Source organism: Manis javanica, chromosome 15 (genome assembly GCF_040802235.1).
Source record: "Manis javanica isolate MJ-LG chromosome 15, MJ_LKY, whole genome shotgun sequence".
Lineage (NCBI taxonomy): Eukaryota > Metazoa > Chordata > Mammalia > Pholidota > Manidae > Manis > Manis javanica.
Genome location: NC_133170.1, coordinates 29,105,205 through 29,116,984, shown reverse-complemented (window position 1 = coordinate 29,116,984; position 11,780 = coordinate 29,105,205). Strand labels below are relative to the sequence as shown.

Below are 11,780 nucleotides of genomic sequence, written 5' to 3'. Positions count from 1 at the left end.
CTGTGCCTGATATGCAAGCATTTGGTAAATGTTAGCTTGTTCTCTGCTTTACAAGCTGACTTGAAGAAAACCTATGGTCGCCTGTGTAGTCCTGTACACTGTCTCTGGCAGTGGTCAAGTCTCCCCACTAGGTGTCACAATTCAACAGGCGCTGTTCCTTGGCTTGCCTGGGTGGCTGGCAGGAAACTTTAAATTTTGCTTATTATCATTTTTGATTTGATTTGGTGATTTCAAGGGGGATAAACTGACATACTATCTTTTGATTCTCTGGGGTTCCAGAAATTCCAGCAGAACTGTGGACACCCAGGGCTGGAAGGAACTATTTGGCATGTACTGCCTCTGTTCATAGTTAAAGTGACATATAATTTGTTGTTCAAACCAAGATATTTTGAGAGTAAAAGGGGGACTTTAATTGGAACATATCATGGACCAACAGAAAGAGATGGATTATTAATAACTAAGCCAGGACAAAAAGAGTAAATGGGATGTGCCCTGAGGGCCTGGATAGAGTCACCCTATCTCTAGGATGGATATTCCTCAGCAGCCTGTACATAAACTGTGACCTTGTGCTTTTAGGAGCTCCTGCACAAAGAGCACATCGCCTCCTTGTCAGGTCATTTGAGTTTTGTTCTCAGTGGACATGATGGATGTGTGCCACCTCATAGACCACAAGTTACCTTGGCCTCCCTTATGTTGAATAGTTCCTGATTCTCTACTGCTTTATCCACAGGTGTTTCTTCCAGCCCTTTGGAGGGCCTGGGCCCTCTGCATCTGGACATGTAGGAGGGTGAGCAGTGTGGCCACTTCTGTATGATTGTTGAGGGACTTCTCCCAAGGTTTCTTCCATCTGTAAGACTCTGTAATTCTCTTAATTCAGATTTGCTTATCTTCCTTTAAAGGCCAGGAGAAAATGAACATTTTTTGAGCATCCAGCACCCAGCAAATATTGTGCTTTTGCCTCCCTCATCCTGGTTATCCCATCAATCTTGTGGCATTAGTATTTTTTAAGTCCCATTTCACAGGTAAGGAAACCAAGACCTAGAGAGGTCACAACGCATAAAACGTAGAAACAGGATTCAATCTCAGATCTGTTGGCTCCAAAGCCCTGTGATTGCTACCACAACAGGCTTTTTTTATGGTAATATATTCACTGGCAGACATCACTAGCAACTCCCTTTCCTTCTCTGGGTCTTAGTTCCCTCTTTTGGATGTCGGACAGAGTTTGCAGTATGTGCTAAAGGCTAAAGGTCTGGGGAGACTGGGCTGGTGGAGGTTAGTCTAGGAAGACTTCAGGGGAGGTGCATGAACAAGTTTTGAAGGAAGGGAGAGAAGGAACAGATAGAGATGGATTATTGGGTTAAGTCTAATAGACAAAAACAGGGCTGTGTGGGTATGAGGGAAGGGGGTTTAGGAGTCAGCAGAAACTACCAGTCATTAATCAGGAGAGGCAAAAGGGACCCTGGTGATCACAGCCAGGTTTAAAAACTTTATCTCGGATCATACTTAGTGCATGATTGTGCACCTGATGGCTGAGCACGTGGGAGGTGCATACATCTCCCTGACAGTAATGGTGAGGGTGGGCAATGGCTGTTAGTCATCGCTTCGGAGTCCAGGCCTCTGGTGTCAAGGATCCAGGTCCGTAAACGCCTGTGGGGAGCGCTGGGCCAGAGACGTCTAGCTTGAGTTTTTCCTGCTTCAACTCAGTCCTCCTGGCACATGGTGCCCGTCACCAGCAGTTGGAGGCCTTTAAGCTCCTGAGACAGCGGCTCTGGCAAGAGTACCTCTGGGTAGTACTCAGTACACCCCTGTGCGGTCGACATCTCGAAGACCAGGGAAGCATCTCCTAGGCGGGGGACGGGGGTGGTGCGGCCAGGCAGTCCGGCCCGAGGGGAAAGCTGGGGCCCAGGCCGGCAGCCCTCGGGTCGCGTTAAGGGCATGCGGCCCAGCAGTGCGCGCTCCAGGCCTGACCTCCTCCTTCCCATCTCTGCTCCGGGCGGCGGCCCCGGGCGGACACAGGGCCGGCGTCGCCTAACGCCAGGAGAAGCGCCTGTCCGCGAAGCCAGGAGAGGACAGGGGAGGGAGGAAGTCTTCCGGAAAGCGGGAGGGCGGCTACGCGCGGCACAGACGCCCTCCTCGGCTCCGTACAGCTCCGCGGCGGGGGCTGCGCCTCGTGGGGAAGCCCCGGCCCTCGGCCCCGCCCCTACCGGCCCCGCCCCTGCCACGCCCAGCCCGGCGTGGACCCGGAGCGCTCCTGCGGCCCTTTGGCCCCGCCCCGCGCGCTCCGCCGGGCCCCGGCCCCGCCCCGCGGCCTCGCCATTCACGGACAGGCCCCGCCCCCTGTTTCCGCTGTCGGTCGCGGTGCGGGAGCGGGAGCGGGAGCGCGCCTGGTCCCCACATTCCTCCGAGCGCGGTGAGTGCGGCGGGGCGGCAGGCCCCAGGCCCCAGGCCGCGCGTGGAGAGCCGGGGCGCCGAGCGTGCGAGGTCGTGGGGCGCGGGCCGGTGGTGGGCTGGCTCGGCAAGCCCCCTACCCGGCCCCTTTTTTGGGGGGAGCGCTCGGGACAGCCCGGGGAGGGTGTCGCGAGGCTGGCAGTGGGGCGAGACGAGGGAGGGATGCTGTGGGCGCCCTGAGGTGGCGGGAAGCGACCCAAGAAGGGGAAGGTGTGTGCCGGCCCTGTAACGGAGCGAGGAGCGGTCCGCCAGGGGTCTGAAGGGGAGAGGCCTGGAGGAAGCTCCTTGGGTGTGGGGCCGCGGGACAGTGGACCGCAGACTCCCAGGCGGAGGCATGGGAGGTCTGTTGGACGAAGCAGAAAGGGAGAGCCCCAGAGCTGTCAAGGGCTTCTGCGGCCCAGTGGACCCGCTTGGGGTAGCCCTTATAGCGCCCCCAGGGAGAGCCAGGGTCTGGGCCAGGCTGGGGTACAGCCTGCAGCCCCTCGGACAACCCCTGGACACCGCTGGCCGGTCGGCAATGAGAGTGACAGGGCTTTGGCACACCCCGAGGTCTGAGATGTAGTCCATCTGTGCATCCAAGTTTGGAACTTTAGAAAACTTTCTTGTGGTTAAAAAAAAAAAGGCCAAACACGGAACTGCTTGGTAGGAGGGCAGGATTTGTACTTGTGTATCTTGGGCCTGGAGTCTTGGATCTCCTCTCTTTAAAAAAGATACTGGTCTCTTTGCTTCTTCCCCAAATTCCTGTAGTATCCAGGGAAGTTTGAAGCATAGTATGAGATTCCCTGGACTGTGTTGACCTTTTTCCCCATCCCAAAGATGGGGATAAGAAGGCAGCAGTTCACCTCCCTTTGGTTCAGAGAACCAAACTCATTATGTGAGGGTGCCCTTCTGACTTTAGCTGCCTCCTTCTCTGGGGTGACTTAGGTATTTCCTCCTCTGGGAAGCTTTCCTGGACTAGGGGGGAAAACTGAGGACTCCTGCTCTGATCCCTGTATACGAGCCAGCTTCCCTCTCTCTACTAAAAATAGCATAGAGAATGTTCTTTATGTATATTCTGCTATAAAGATGTGCAGTCAGCTTTCATCGTTAAGCAGTGGGGAGGAGAGGTGAAGTATTATGGATAATTTAAAACAATGGACTGGACAAATCATTTATATTTAGCTAAGGAATGCAGGCAAGGAGGCAGACATTCACACCGGCTGCCTATCCTCTGCCTGTTCCTGGCATGGCTCATGCCTCTGGGCTGTGGGTTGGGGTGGAAACCTTGAAGTGCAGTTCAGTTCTACACTCGCTCATTGAAGACCTGCTATGTGCAAGGCCCCGAACAGCTGAGAGTGGATCAGAATGGCATGGAATTTTTTTTTTGTCTGACTTAATCAGATTTTAACCTTTAAATCTATAAACAGATATTTAATATTAATAGCAATTGCTAGTGTTTGTAATTGGCCAAGTGCTTTCTCTGCACATTGCTGTGTATCATTTTATTTGATTCACACGTACTCTTGTAGAGTAGATGTTACTTTTAATTGCCTTCTTATAAGTTACGAAAATGAGGTTTGGAGATAATAAATGATGGAGGTCACAGAACTCCTTAAGTGGAAGAAGCAGAACTTGAATCTCTGGCTGCTGACCCATCATGCCATGTGTTTTCTATCATGCTGTGTCTTGCTGTCTCTGCCATTCTTCTCTATTGAGCCTTAGTCCTAACACCATCTATTTGTGCAGCCCTGGGCATGTTACCTCCCCTTTCCAGCTCTCTTTTGGAGGATTAAAATGTTTCTAGAGTCTCTTCCAGCATCAGATCAGTATAAGATGCCGTCAGCAGCCAAGCAGTTAATTAATGTGTATTTTATTACAAAAAATTTTTAACTGTGTAAAAGGCACATAAATGAAATTTACCATCTTAACCATTTTTCTGCATTAAGAATATTCACATTATTGTGCAATAGATCTCCAGAACTTTTTCATCATACAAAGTTGAAACTGTACACCCCATTCAAAAGCTCTTCATTTCTCCCTCCGTCAAGACCCTGGCAATCTCCAATCTACTTTCTGTGCTTTATTAAGGTCCTACTATGTTCTTAATAAATGTTGCTGTTGAGGAATTAATAAGGAGAGTTGTGAGAAGCAGCCCACCTTGAGTGGGAAGCCACTGTGCCTGAGGTAGCTGGAGGTGTGCGGGTCCTCATGCCTGTGTAAGTCCAGCACTGTGGTATTGCTAAGGGAATGTGAGAGTGGGTGAGACCTTGGGCAAGTGCCTCCCACCTCTTTTACCTTTAGCTTCCTGATTGCAAAATGAGCATAACAATACCAAGCTCTCAGGGCTGTTGGAAGGAGCAATGAGATAATAATGTATGTGAAGCATGTAGCTTAGGGCCTCATACACAGCAGGTGTGCAGTAAAGGGAGGCTGTTATTTATAACCTAGCTGAGGAAACTAGACTAATATGCTTGAACAAGAGAGGACAAGACTTTCTTTCTTCTATCATGTAACACCCAGGCCTGCTGTGGTTGTCTTTCCCATTAAGAGGGAATGGATCGAATCCAGGTGTGTTAATCTGGCTCTCAGCATCCTTCCTATCCATCCTCAGCCTGCCTGTCTAAGCCTTATTTCTCACTCTACTCTTCCGGGAACCCTCGGTTCTAGCCAAACTAATTTCCCAAGCATGCTTTGCTCATTCCTTCTTTGTCCCTTAGTCCATACTGTTCCACTTACCTGGAGTGCTCTTCCCCACTATCCTCTCCTCTTTCAAAACCCTGCTCTTGTCTGAACTCCTTCATGGAGCCTTCCCTGGCCAACCACACCAGAAGACCTCATTTTCCTTGGCACTCCAATGGTATCTTCTCTCCTGGCTTTTATATACTGTCTGGATGATTCTTCAGTGAATTAATTGCACGAACACTCAGCGTGTGTGTCATCGTGGGAGAGTTTGTGCTAAATTCTGATGATGCAAAAATGAAAAAAGGTAAAGGTTCTTGTCTTTGAGAACCCTAGTTCAGAAAAGGGTTAAGAAAGGGGTTCAGAAAATGACAATTCAAGGTATAGGGTGAGTGGCCAATGAGAGTAGCGTGTTAGGTGTGTTCAAACAGGGAGATATAACACCCTGATTCTGGTGAAACTCCTGTAGCACATGGTGTTTGACATGAACTTGGAAGGGTAGCTTGTGTTCAACACAGTGGGGGAAGGATCACCCTAAGGATGAGCACCAAGAGAATGTTGGGGTGTGTGACCAGCTCAGTTGGGCCAGTGAGTGGATTGTCTAGAGGAAGCTAAGAGAGAAGAGCCTGGGCAGGTAGACAATGGCCATAGTGTGTGTGGCTTCAAATATCCAGCCAAGAATTTCATCATCCATCCATCCATCCATCCATCCATCCATCCATCCATCCATCCATCCATCCATCCATCCATCCATCCACATTCATTCATTCATTCATTCACTCATTCATTAAACAGAAGTTGAGTGCCCACTGTGTGCAGGCACTGAGCTGGTGCTGGGGAGATAGCAGTCCACTGAGGGGGACCTGGGAACTGCAGGGGCTGAAGCAGCAGGGCCTGAGGAGGGTGAATCGGGTCTGCGAAGAGGGAAACTCCTGGTGGGGAGAGTGGCTGGACAGCTGTGAGGAATGGAGAGGAGGGGCTGGACCTGGGGCATTTTGGAGTAGGATTAAGAGCATTTGTGAATTGATTGTATGGAGGTGGTGAGGAAAGGACAAAGGGGATTGAAGTGGATTCTGAGCTGGGTGCTTGTGAAGGGGCGGTGGGTGTCGTTGTGTCTCCAGCTATGTGGTGAGCCCTTCAGGGCGTGGATTCTAACTGCCTCTCTGTTTTCCCCAGCCCAGTACTCACTGCTTAGGTGCTTGTGCACCCCTGACATTCTCAAGAAATGAATATTTAACCTTCCAGCATCCCAAATGTGCATCCACAGCAGTATTTGCACACAGGCCTGGCTTTCTCTGGAGTCATATATCTGCAGAGTCAAATGTTTCCTGTACATATCTTCACACCCCAAGTTAACTACCCTTTCAACTTCTGCAACGGTTTTATCTCTCACCTGATGGTCATTTTCTGCCATGTTTTATTGCTCCACAAGAGAAGTTTTGGATGTGGTAGAGATGAAAGCAACAATGTGGTCTGTTCCTTTACCTCAGCCTCGTAGGGATGTGAATCAAACTCACATCTCAGTAAAGTTACACACTTCCCTATACCTTGAAATTTCAGGTTACTTACGAGTGGTCAAAATGACAAATGGTAAAGCCTCAGATGCCAAGAGTCTACCCCCAGGGATGGCAAGTATGTGGCACAGAAAGTGTCCCCTACAGGCATCACTAATCCATCGCAGCTGTCCTTCCTGCTGGCCAGGGCTTGGGCTCGCTTGTTCCTGGTGCTTTAGGTTCCCACCACCAGCTGCGTGGAATCAGCTCAGCAGCTGGAACTTGCCATTTTCTGGCCTTTTCCATCTGCTGGATGAATGGGTTCTAGATGGGAGACTGCTGCCCCAAAGCATGGTTGTTGCTGGACAGAATTCACCCTAGAGTGGCTCCTGTGAAGTGATTACCCAGTTTTTTATTTTCCTGCAGGAATATCCTGGGATCTTCTCTTATCTGTCTGCAGCCAAGGTGTTTGCAGGAATTTCAAAGAAAACAGGTTAGTGTCAGTCGGGTCCATTGCGTGGTGGGGCCTTTGAATGTCTGTGTGTTATAAAGTGTCTACAGTGAGTTTCTCTTGCTCTTTGACTGTGGGTTGGGGAGGGAGAATACAATGGGATGCTGATATTTTCTAGATGTCTCTCTGTATAGCTCTTGACTTTGAATTGGTGTTGGGAAAATGGAAGTTCCTATGGCCAGGATCCTCACCTGAACCTAAACTACTTGATGATGTAACTGGTCTCCTGCTAGGCTATTGTTTCCACACCCATAGGCAATAAACTATTATTGACTGAGTCACTATATAAAGAGCTATGCCCAGTGCCCTGGGTGAGGCAGAGAAGGAGGATTAGGGACCTGCAGACTGTTGGATGTAGACGTGATTCTAGTCCTCAACCTACCCGTGGGAGAATAAAGCTGGGTATAAACCCTTTTACCCCAAGAACATTCCATTGTCATTCCTCAGTCTCACTGAATCCATAGTGAATTTGCCTAGGACTCAAACCCATTCACAAGACAATTAGTAAGGTCCTTAAATTGGGCTTTAGGGGCCAGGAGAGAGTTACCCTCTTCCCACTGTTTCTGGTTGGCTGCTGACAGTATTGTTAATTTCTTTCTGGTCTATCCTGATTGTGTGGAGAAAGCCTAGGGAAGCAGGAGAGGCCAGTGACTTCCTGCTTCCCAGCTCCTCCAACAGGCTTGGGAGCCAGGGTGGGGGACCTCCTACTAGCCAGCCAGAAAAGAATCTGTGGGAATCTGGCCATTCCTGCCTGTCTGTTCCTCTATAGTGGCTGCTGCAGGAATGCCCCTGGCCCTCTGGGTGGCACCGTCTCCCAGGACCCTCACAAGGATCCTCGTGTCTGCTCCTGTAGACTCATGGAGTCTTGCTAATAGTTCCTTTGTTCCCAGCACTTGTGCATTGAGGACACTGTGGAGCTGGAGCTAGACAGGAGCTACTTAGACATGTGGGCAGCCATGTGGATGCTGCTGATTCAGGTTCCCTGGGGTGCTACTTATGGACTTGGGCCTTTTTGTGTTTTGATTTATGTTTTACCCTGTGTCTTTCTTTTGCCGGGAGATTTGTAAATCTCTTACCTTCCAAGAACCCAGCAGTGTGCGGTGGGGGTGGGTAGGATGGTTCTGGCTGAAAACAGCTTGCCCGAGGATTCCCTTCTCTCTGAGTTCCAGCAGAGATTTTTTGGTATCCCAGGAGTGGTCTGAACCTCTTACTGTCTGGCCATGCTTCCCACATTGTGCTTAGGATGCCGGTGTTCATATTTGGCATCATCATAGGCCACAGTTTCAGACTCTTTATGTCCAGAATTAATTTAAATCATATTAATCTTAATTTAAACCTGGGTTTAATTTTTGCAAGAGTCCTGTGAAGTAGCTGTCATTTCTCCTCATTTTACAGTGGCAGCAGCTAAGGCTGAGAGCAGGTCAGAGCCTGTGGAAGACCTCGCTGGGCTAGGTGGAGCAGAGCTTCAGCCCCTAGTGGCCTGTGCTCTGCAGACGTGTGGCTGTTCTCACAGGTTCTGGGAACTCTCATCGGGTCCCCCCTGGAGCTGCAGCAGGAATATGGGTGCTTCCACTTGAGGTGTTCCTCCCTTCTCCCTGGGCCTGGGAGGGGGTCTGCTTTTATTCTCGCTGCTCTGAGACTTGGGGCACTGCCTATGAGTGAACTGTGTTGGGCAGCCAGGCACACCTGAGCTGAGGGAAACGAGACTGGTGAAATCAGGTGGCAGCAGGGGAAGGATTTGAGGTCAAGTGGATGACAGTCCTTGCTGCTCAGCACATCCTGGCTCCTCCAGGCACAGCCTGCCCCATCACAGAGATTCTGTGGGGCCTGCTCCTGGGGGCTCCTGCCAGGAGGAACCTGGTGGGGAGCTTCCCAGGAGGCTTGTGTGGCCCTGTGGAGACAGCCCCTGACATCACCAGTCATTTCTAGCCAGATGACCATCCTGCTCCTGCACATCAGTTGTGTGGAAGCCAAAGTGAGGGAGACCTGGGTAGAGGACTTCCAGACAGCAGGTTTATCCTCTGCTATGACTTTGGCCTCAGAGGGCTTTGGTTTTGCCATTTCTTGTCATGCTGTTGAGCCTCTGGAATGATGGCCAGCCCCGGGTGGGGGTCTCTCACTTGGCTCTTATGTCTGCCTCTAACTGGTTATGTAACCTTGAGCAAGTTGTCAGACTTGTTTCCTCACCTGCAAAGTGGGAGTCTGGGTGGCCAGTTGCCAAGGTTCCTTCTAGTTCTGATAATGGTGGTTTCTGAGTGAGACGAGGGGGCATGCCTGGGTTTTGGCTTCCAGTCCTCGGGCTTCCCAGCTCCCTCTTCCTGTGCCTCTGGCCTAGAGGCAGATGGAGGAAGAAAGAATGAAGTTAATGATTAAACTGGAGGCCCTGATTTCTGATGGAAGTCGGACTGGGGGTGGAGGTTGTTTACAGAGATGGTCGCCTGTCTGGTTCCTGGCAGGGTCTTGCTGCCTGATTTCCGTCCTGTGCTGATAGCTTGGCTGCTACTTTTATTGCAGCTGCCTCCTGCCCCTGCTTGATGCAATTAGGGGTGCTGGATGCCTCAGCTTCTAAATCTTTTCCTCCTCTTGAACCAAAACATAATCAAGAACTCAGCCGGCACTGGGCTGGGTCTTTTGAGAACTGGGAGGAGCCAGAAGGAGCACCTCTGCTGGCCTTGGGTGTCACAGGGTGCATGCTTTGGTCGGCACTCGGCAGCCAAATGGAGATTATTTTTGACTATCTATTGTTGAATGCTGTCTGTGCTTTTGAGTTTACCACACCTCTTCCGCCCTGTCTTCCTTCCCACTCCCTACACAGTGGCTGGAAATTGATTGTAGTTTAAATACTCCCTCACTTTTTGAGAGTCTTGTGACCATTTCTACCCTGAATGGCCAGCATTTGTTAAAGTATCTGATCTTGTGAAGGGAATAGCAAAGAATGGGGATGGAGAACCGTCCAGGGTGTCTGAAGAGGCCGGCACCTCGGCAGATCCCTGGAATCCCCCCTTATTTCGGAGGCTTGGCCGTCACTGCGGGAAGGCTGAGGGACCTGCACCTCTGGTGCAGGATCTCTGTGAGCTCTCAGTGTGCACCTGACAGCACCTGTGTGCAAATTTGAAAAATTGCCCTTCCTTAGGTTAAAAAGGAAAATTGAAGTTTATGTGTCATTGTAAATCCTGAAAACATCTGTCTGCCTGGGACAGTCTTCTACAGTCTGGTGGGCAGCAGCCTTGGCCGTATGTGTACCTGTGCTCACAACCTCCTGCCATCATGGGGCGCCTGTTGCTGCAGCACACACATCTCTGCTTCTACTGCTCCCAGTGAGGGAGTGTGTTGGCCTCTGAGTCGGGGAGAGTGCATCTGAGAACAGCGGACAGGGGAGGGAAGTGATCTCTGGGAGATGCTCAAGTAAAGGGAGTTACAGAGCTGGACCACGCACGTTTGTCCATGTGTGTGTCAGTTACTATGTGAGTTTGCCCTGGCGTGTGTGGCTGGGTGTGCCTGCCTGGGTTTGTGGTGAAGGAATTCTCTGGCATTGTTCTGGCCCACCTGAGCCCTTTCAGTAGGTCACTATACACCTGAGATGTGAATATTCACCTCAGAGGGAAGTGTAAAGCTTGAACACAGTCCCTGGCAGCCCTGTCTAACCCCTCTAACCTGGCCACCTGCTGCAGTGTGGAAACTGAGGCTTAGGAACCTGACACGCTCCAGCGGGCCCTGGGAGTGGTGGTGCCCAGGACAGAGGGAGCAGATCCTGCCTGAGCATGTCCCCAGGCCCACTTGGGCCCAGCCCTGTAGAGGGAAGGGCTTGGAGAGGCAGGGTGACTGGCTGGGTTTGAATGGGGGTGTGATTCTGGGTGTGGGAACATGCAGAGTGACTTGTTTCAGAGAAAGTGAAGTAGAGGTCTGGGCTTGCAGCTTTCCACTTGTCTTAATCCTCGGAGATTCTAAACAGCTTTGTTTAAAAACTGGACATGCCAGTGGCAGAGACCTGAGTGAGGAAGAGCCACTGGGCCCCCAGGAAGGCAGTTAGGTCTGAGGCTGGTGCTGGGCTCTGTGTGTAGCATGTGGGGCTGGGAGGGTGGGGAGAGGGGTCCTTAGGCATGAGTCCCTGAAGGCATGAGTCACTCTACATTAGCAGCAGCTGTGGCAAATTGGCTCCCACCTGTGTCTGGGAGATGGGCGGGGCTGGGGGGAGCTCCAGGCTGGGGCAGCCAATGGGGAAGTGGCTTGGAAGTACCCGTCTGGGCCCTGTCCCTCTCCCACTGTTAGAGAAGTTGGAGTTGGCCTGTGTCTGAGAAGGTCCCCTTTGAGGGGCAGTCAGTCCCTGCAGTGCAAGGAGAATAATGCAAGACACTGTGCAGTTATGGGCCAGGCTGGGTGGATCTTTCTCTGAGGATCTGAAGAGCAACCCTGGGGAGGGGAGATGGGGCTAGGCCTTGAGGGAAGGGTGGGATTTAAAGAGGCGGAGGTGCTAGCAGTGGTCAATGGGAAGCTTGGCGGTGGTGTGGAGATGGGTGTGGTCCAGGCAGGTAGACTGGAGCTGAGGATGGGGGAGGCAGAGCATAGCTGGCAAGAGAGGGTGGGCTCTTTGCTGTGGGGCACTTTGAATACCACCTGGGGGACACTCATATTCTAGGGGGCTGGCTGTGGGGAGCCTGTGTTGGTCTCTG

The 11,780-nt window shown here is 51.3% G+C and overlaps 1 protein-coding gene across 3 annotated transcripts in view; it reads left to right on the top strand.

Annotated features, from left to right (window-relative positions):
- Window positions 1-2,338: 2,338 nt before the first annotated feature.
- The window catches only part of TSPAN9 (tetraspanin 9), a 189,964-nt gene continuing 180,522 nt past the window's right edge, over window positions 2,339-11,780 (top strand). The window contains exons 1-2 of one of the 3 annotated variants that reach the window (XM_037009016.2): window positions 2,339-2,410; window positions 7,026-7,092. The gene's annotated coding sequence lies outside the window, so the exon portion shown is untranslated. The remainder of the gene's footprint in view (window positions 2,411-7,025; window positions 7,093-11,780) is intronic. The other 2 variants (XM_037009015.2, XM_037009018.2) reach the window with 2 other exon arrangements.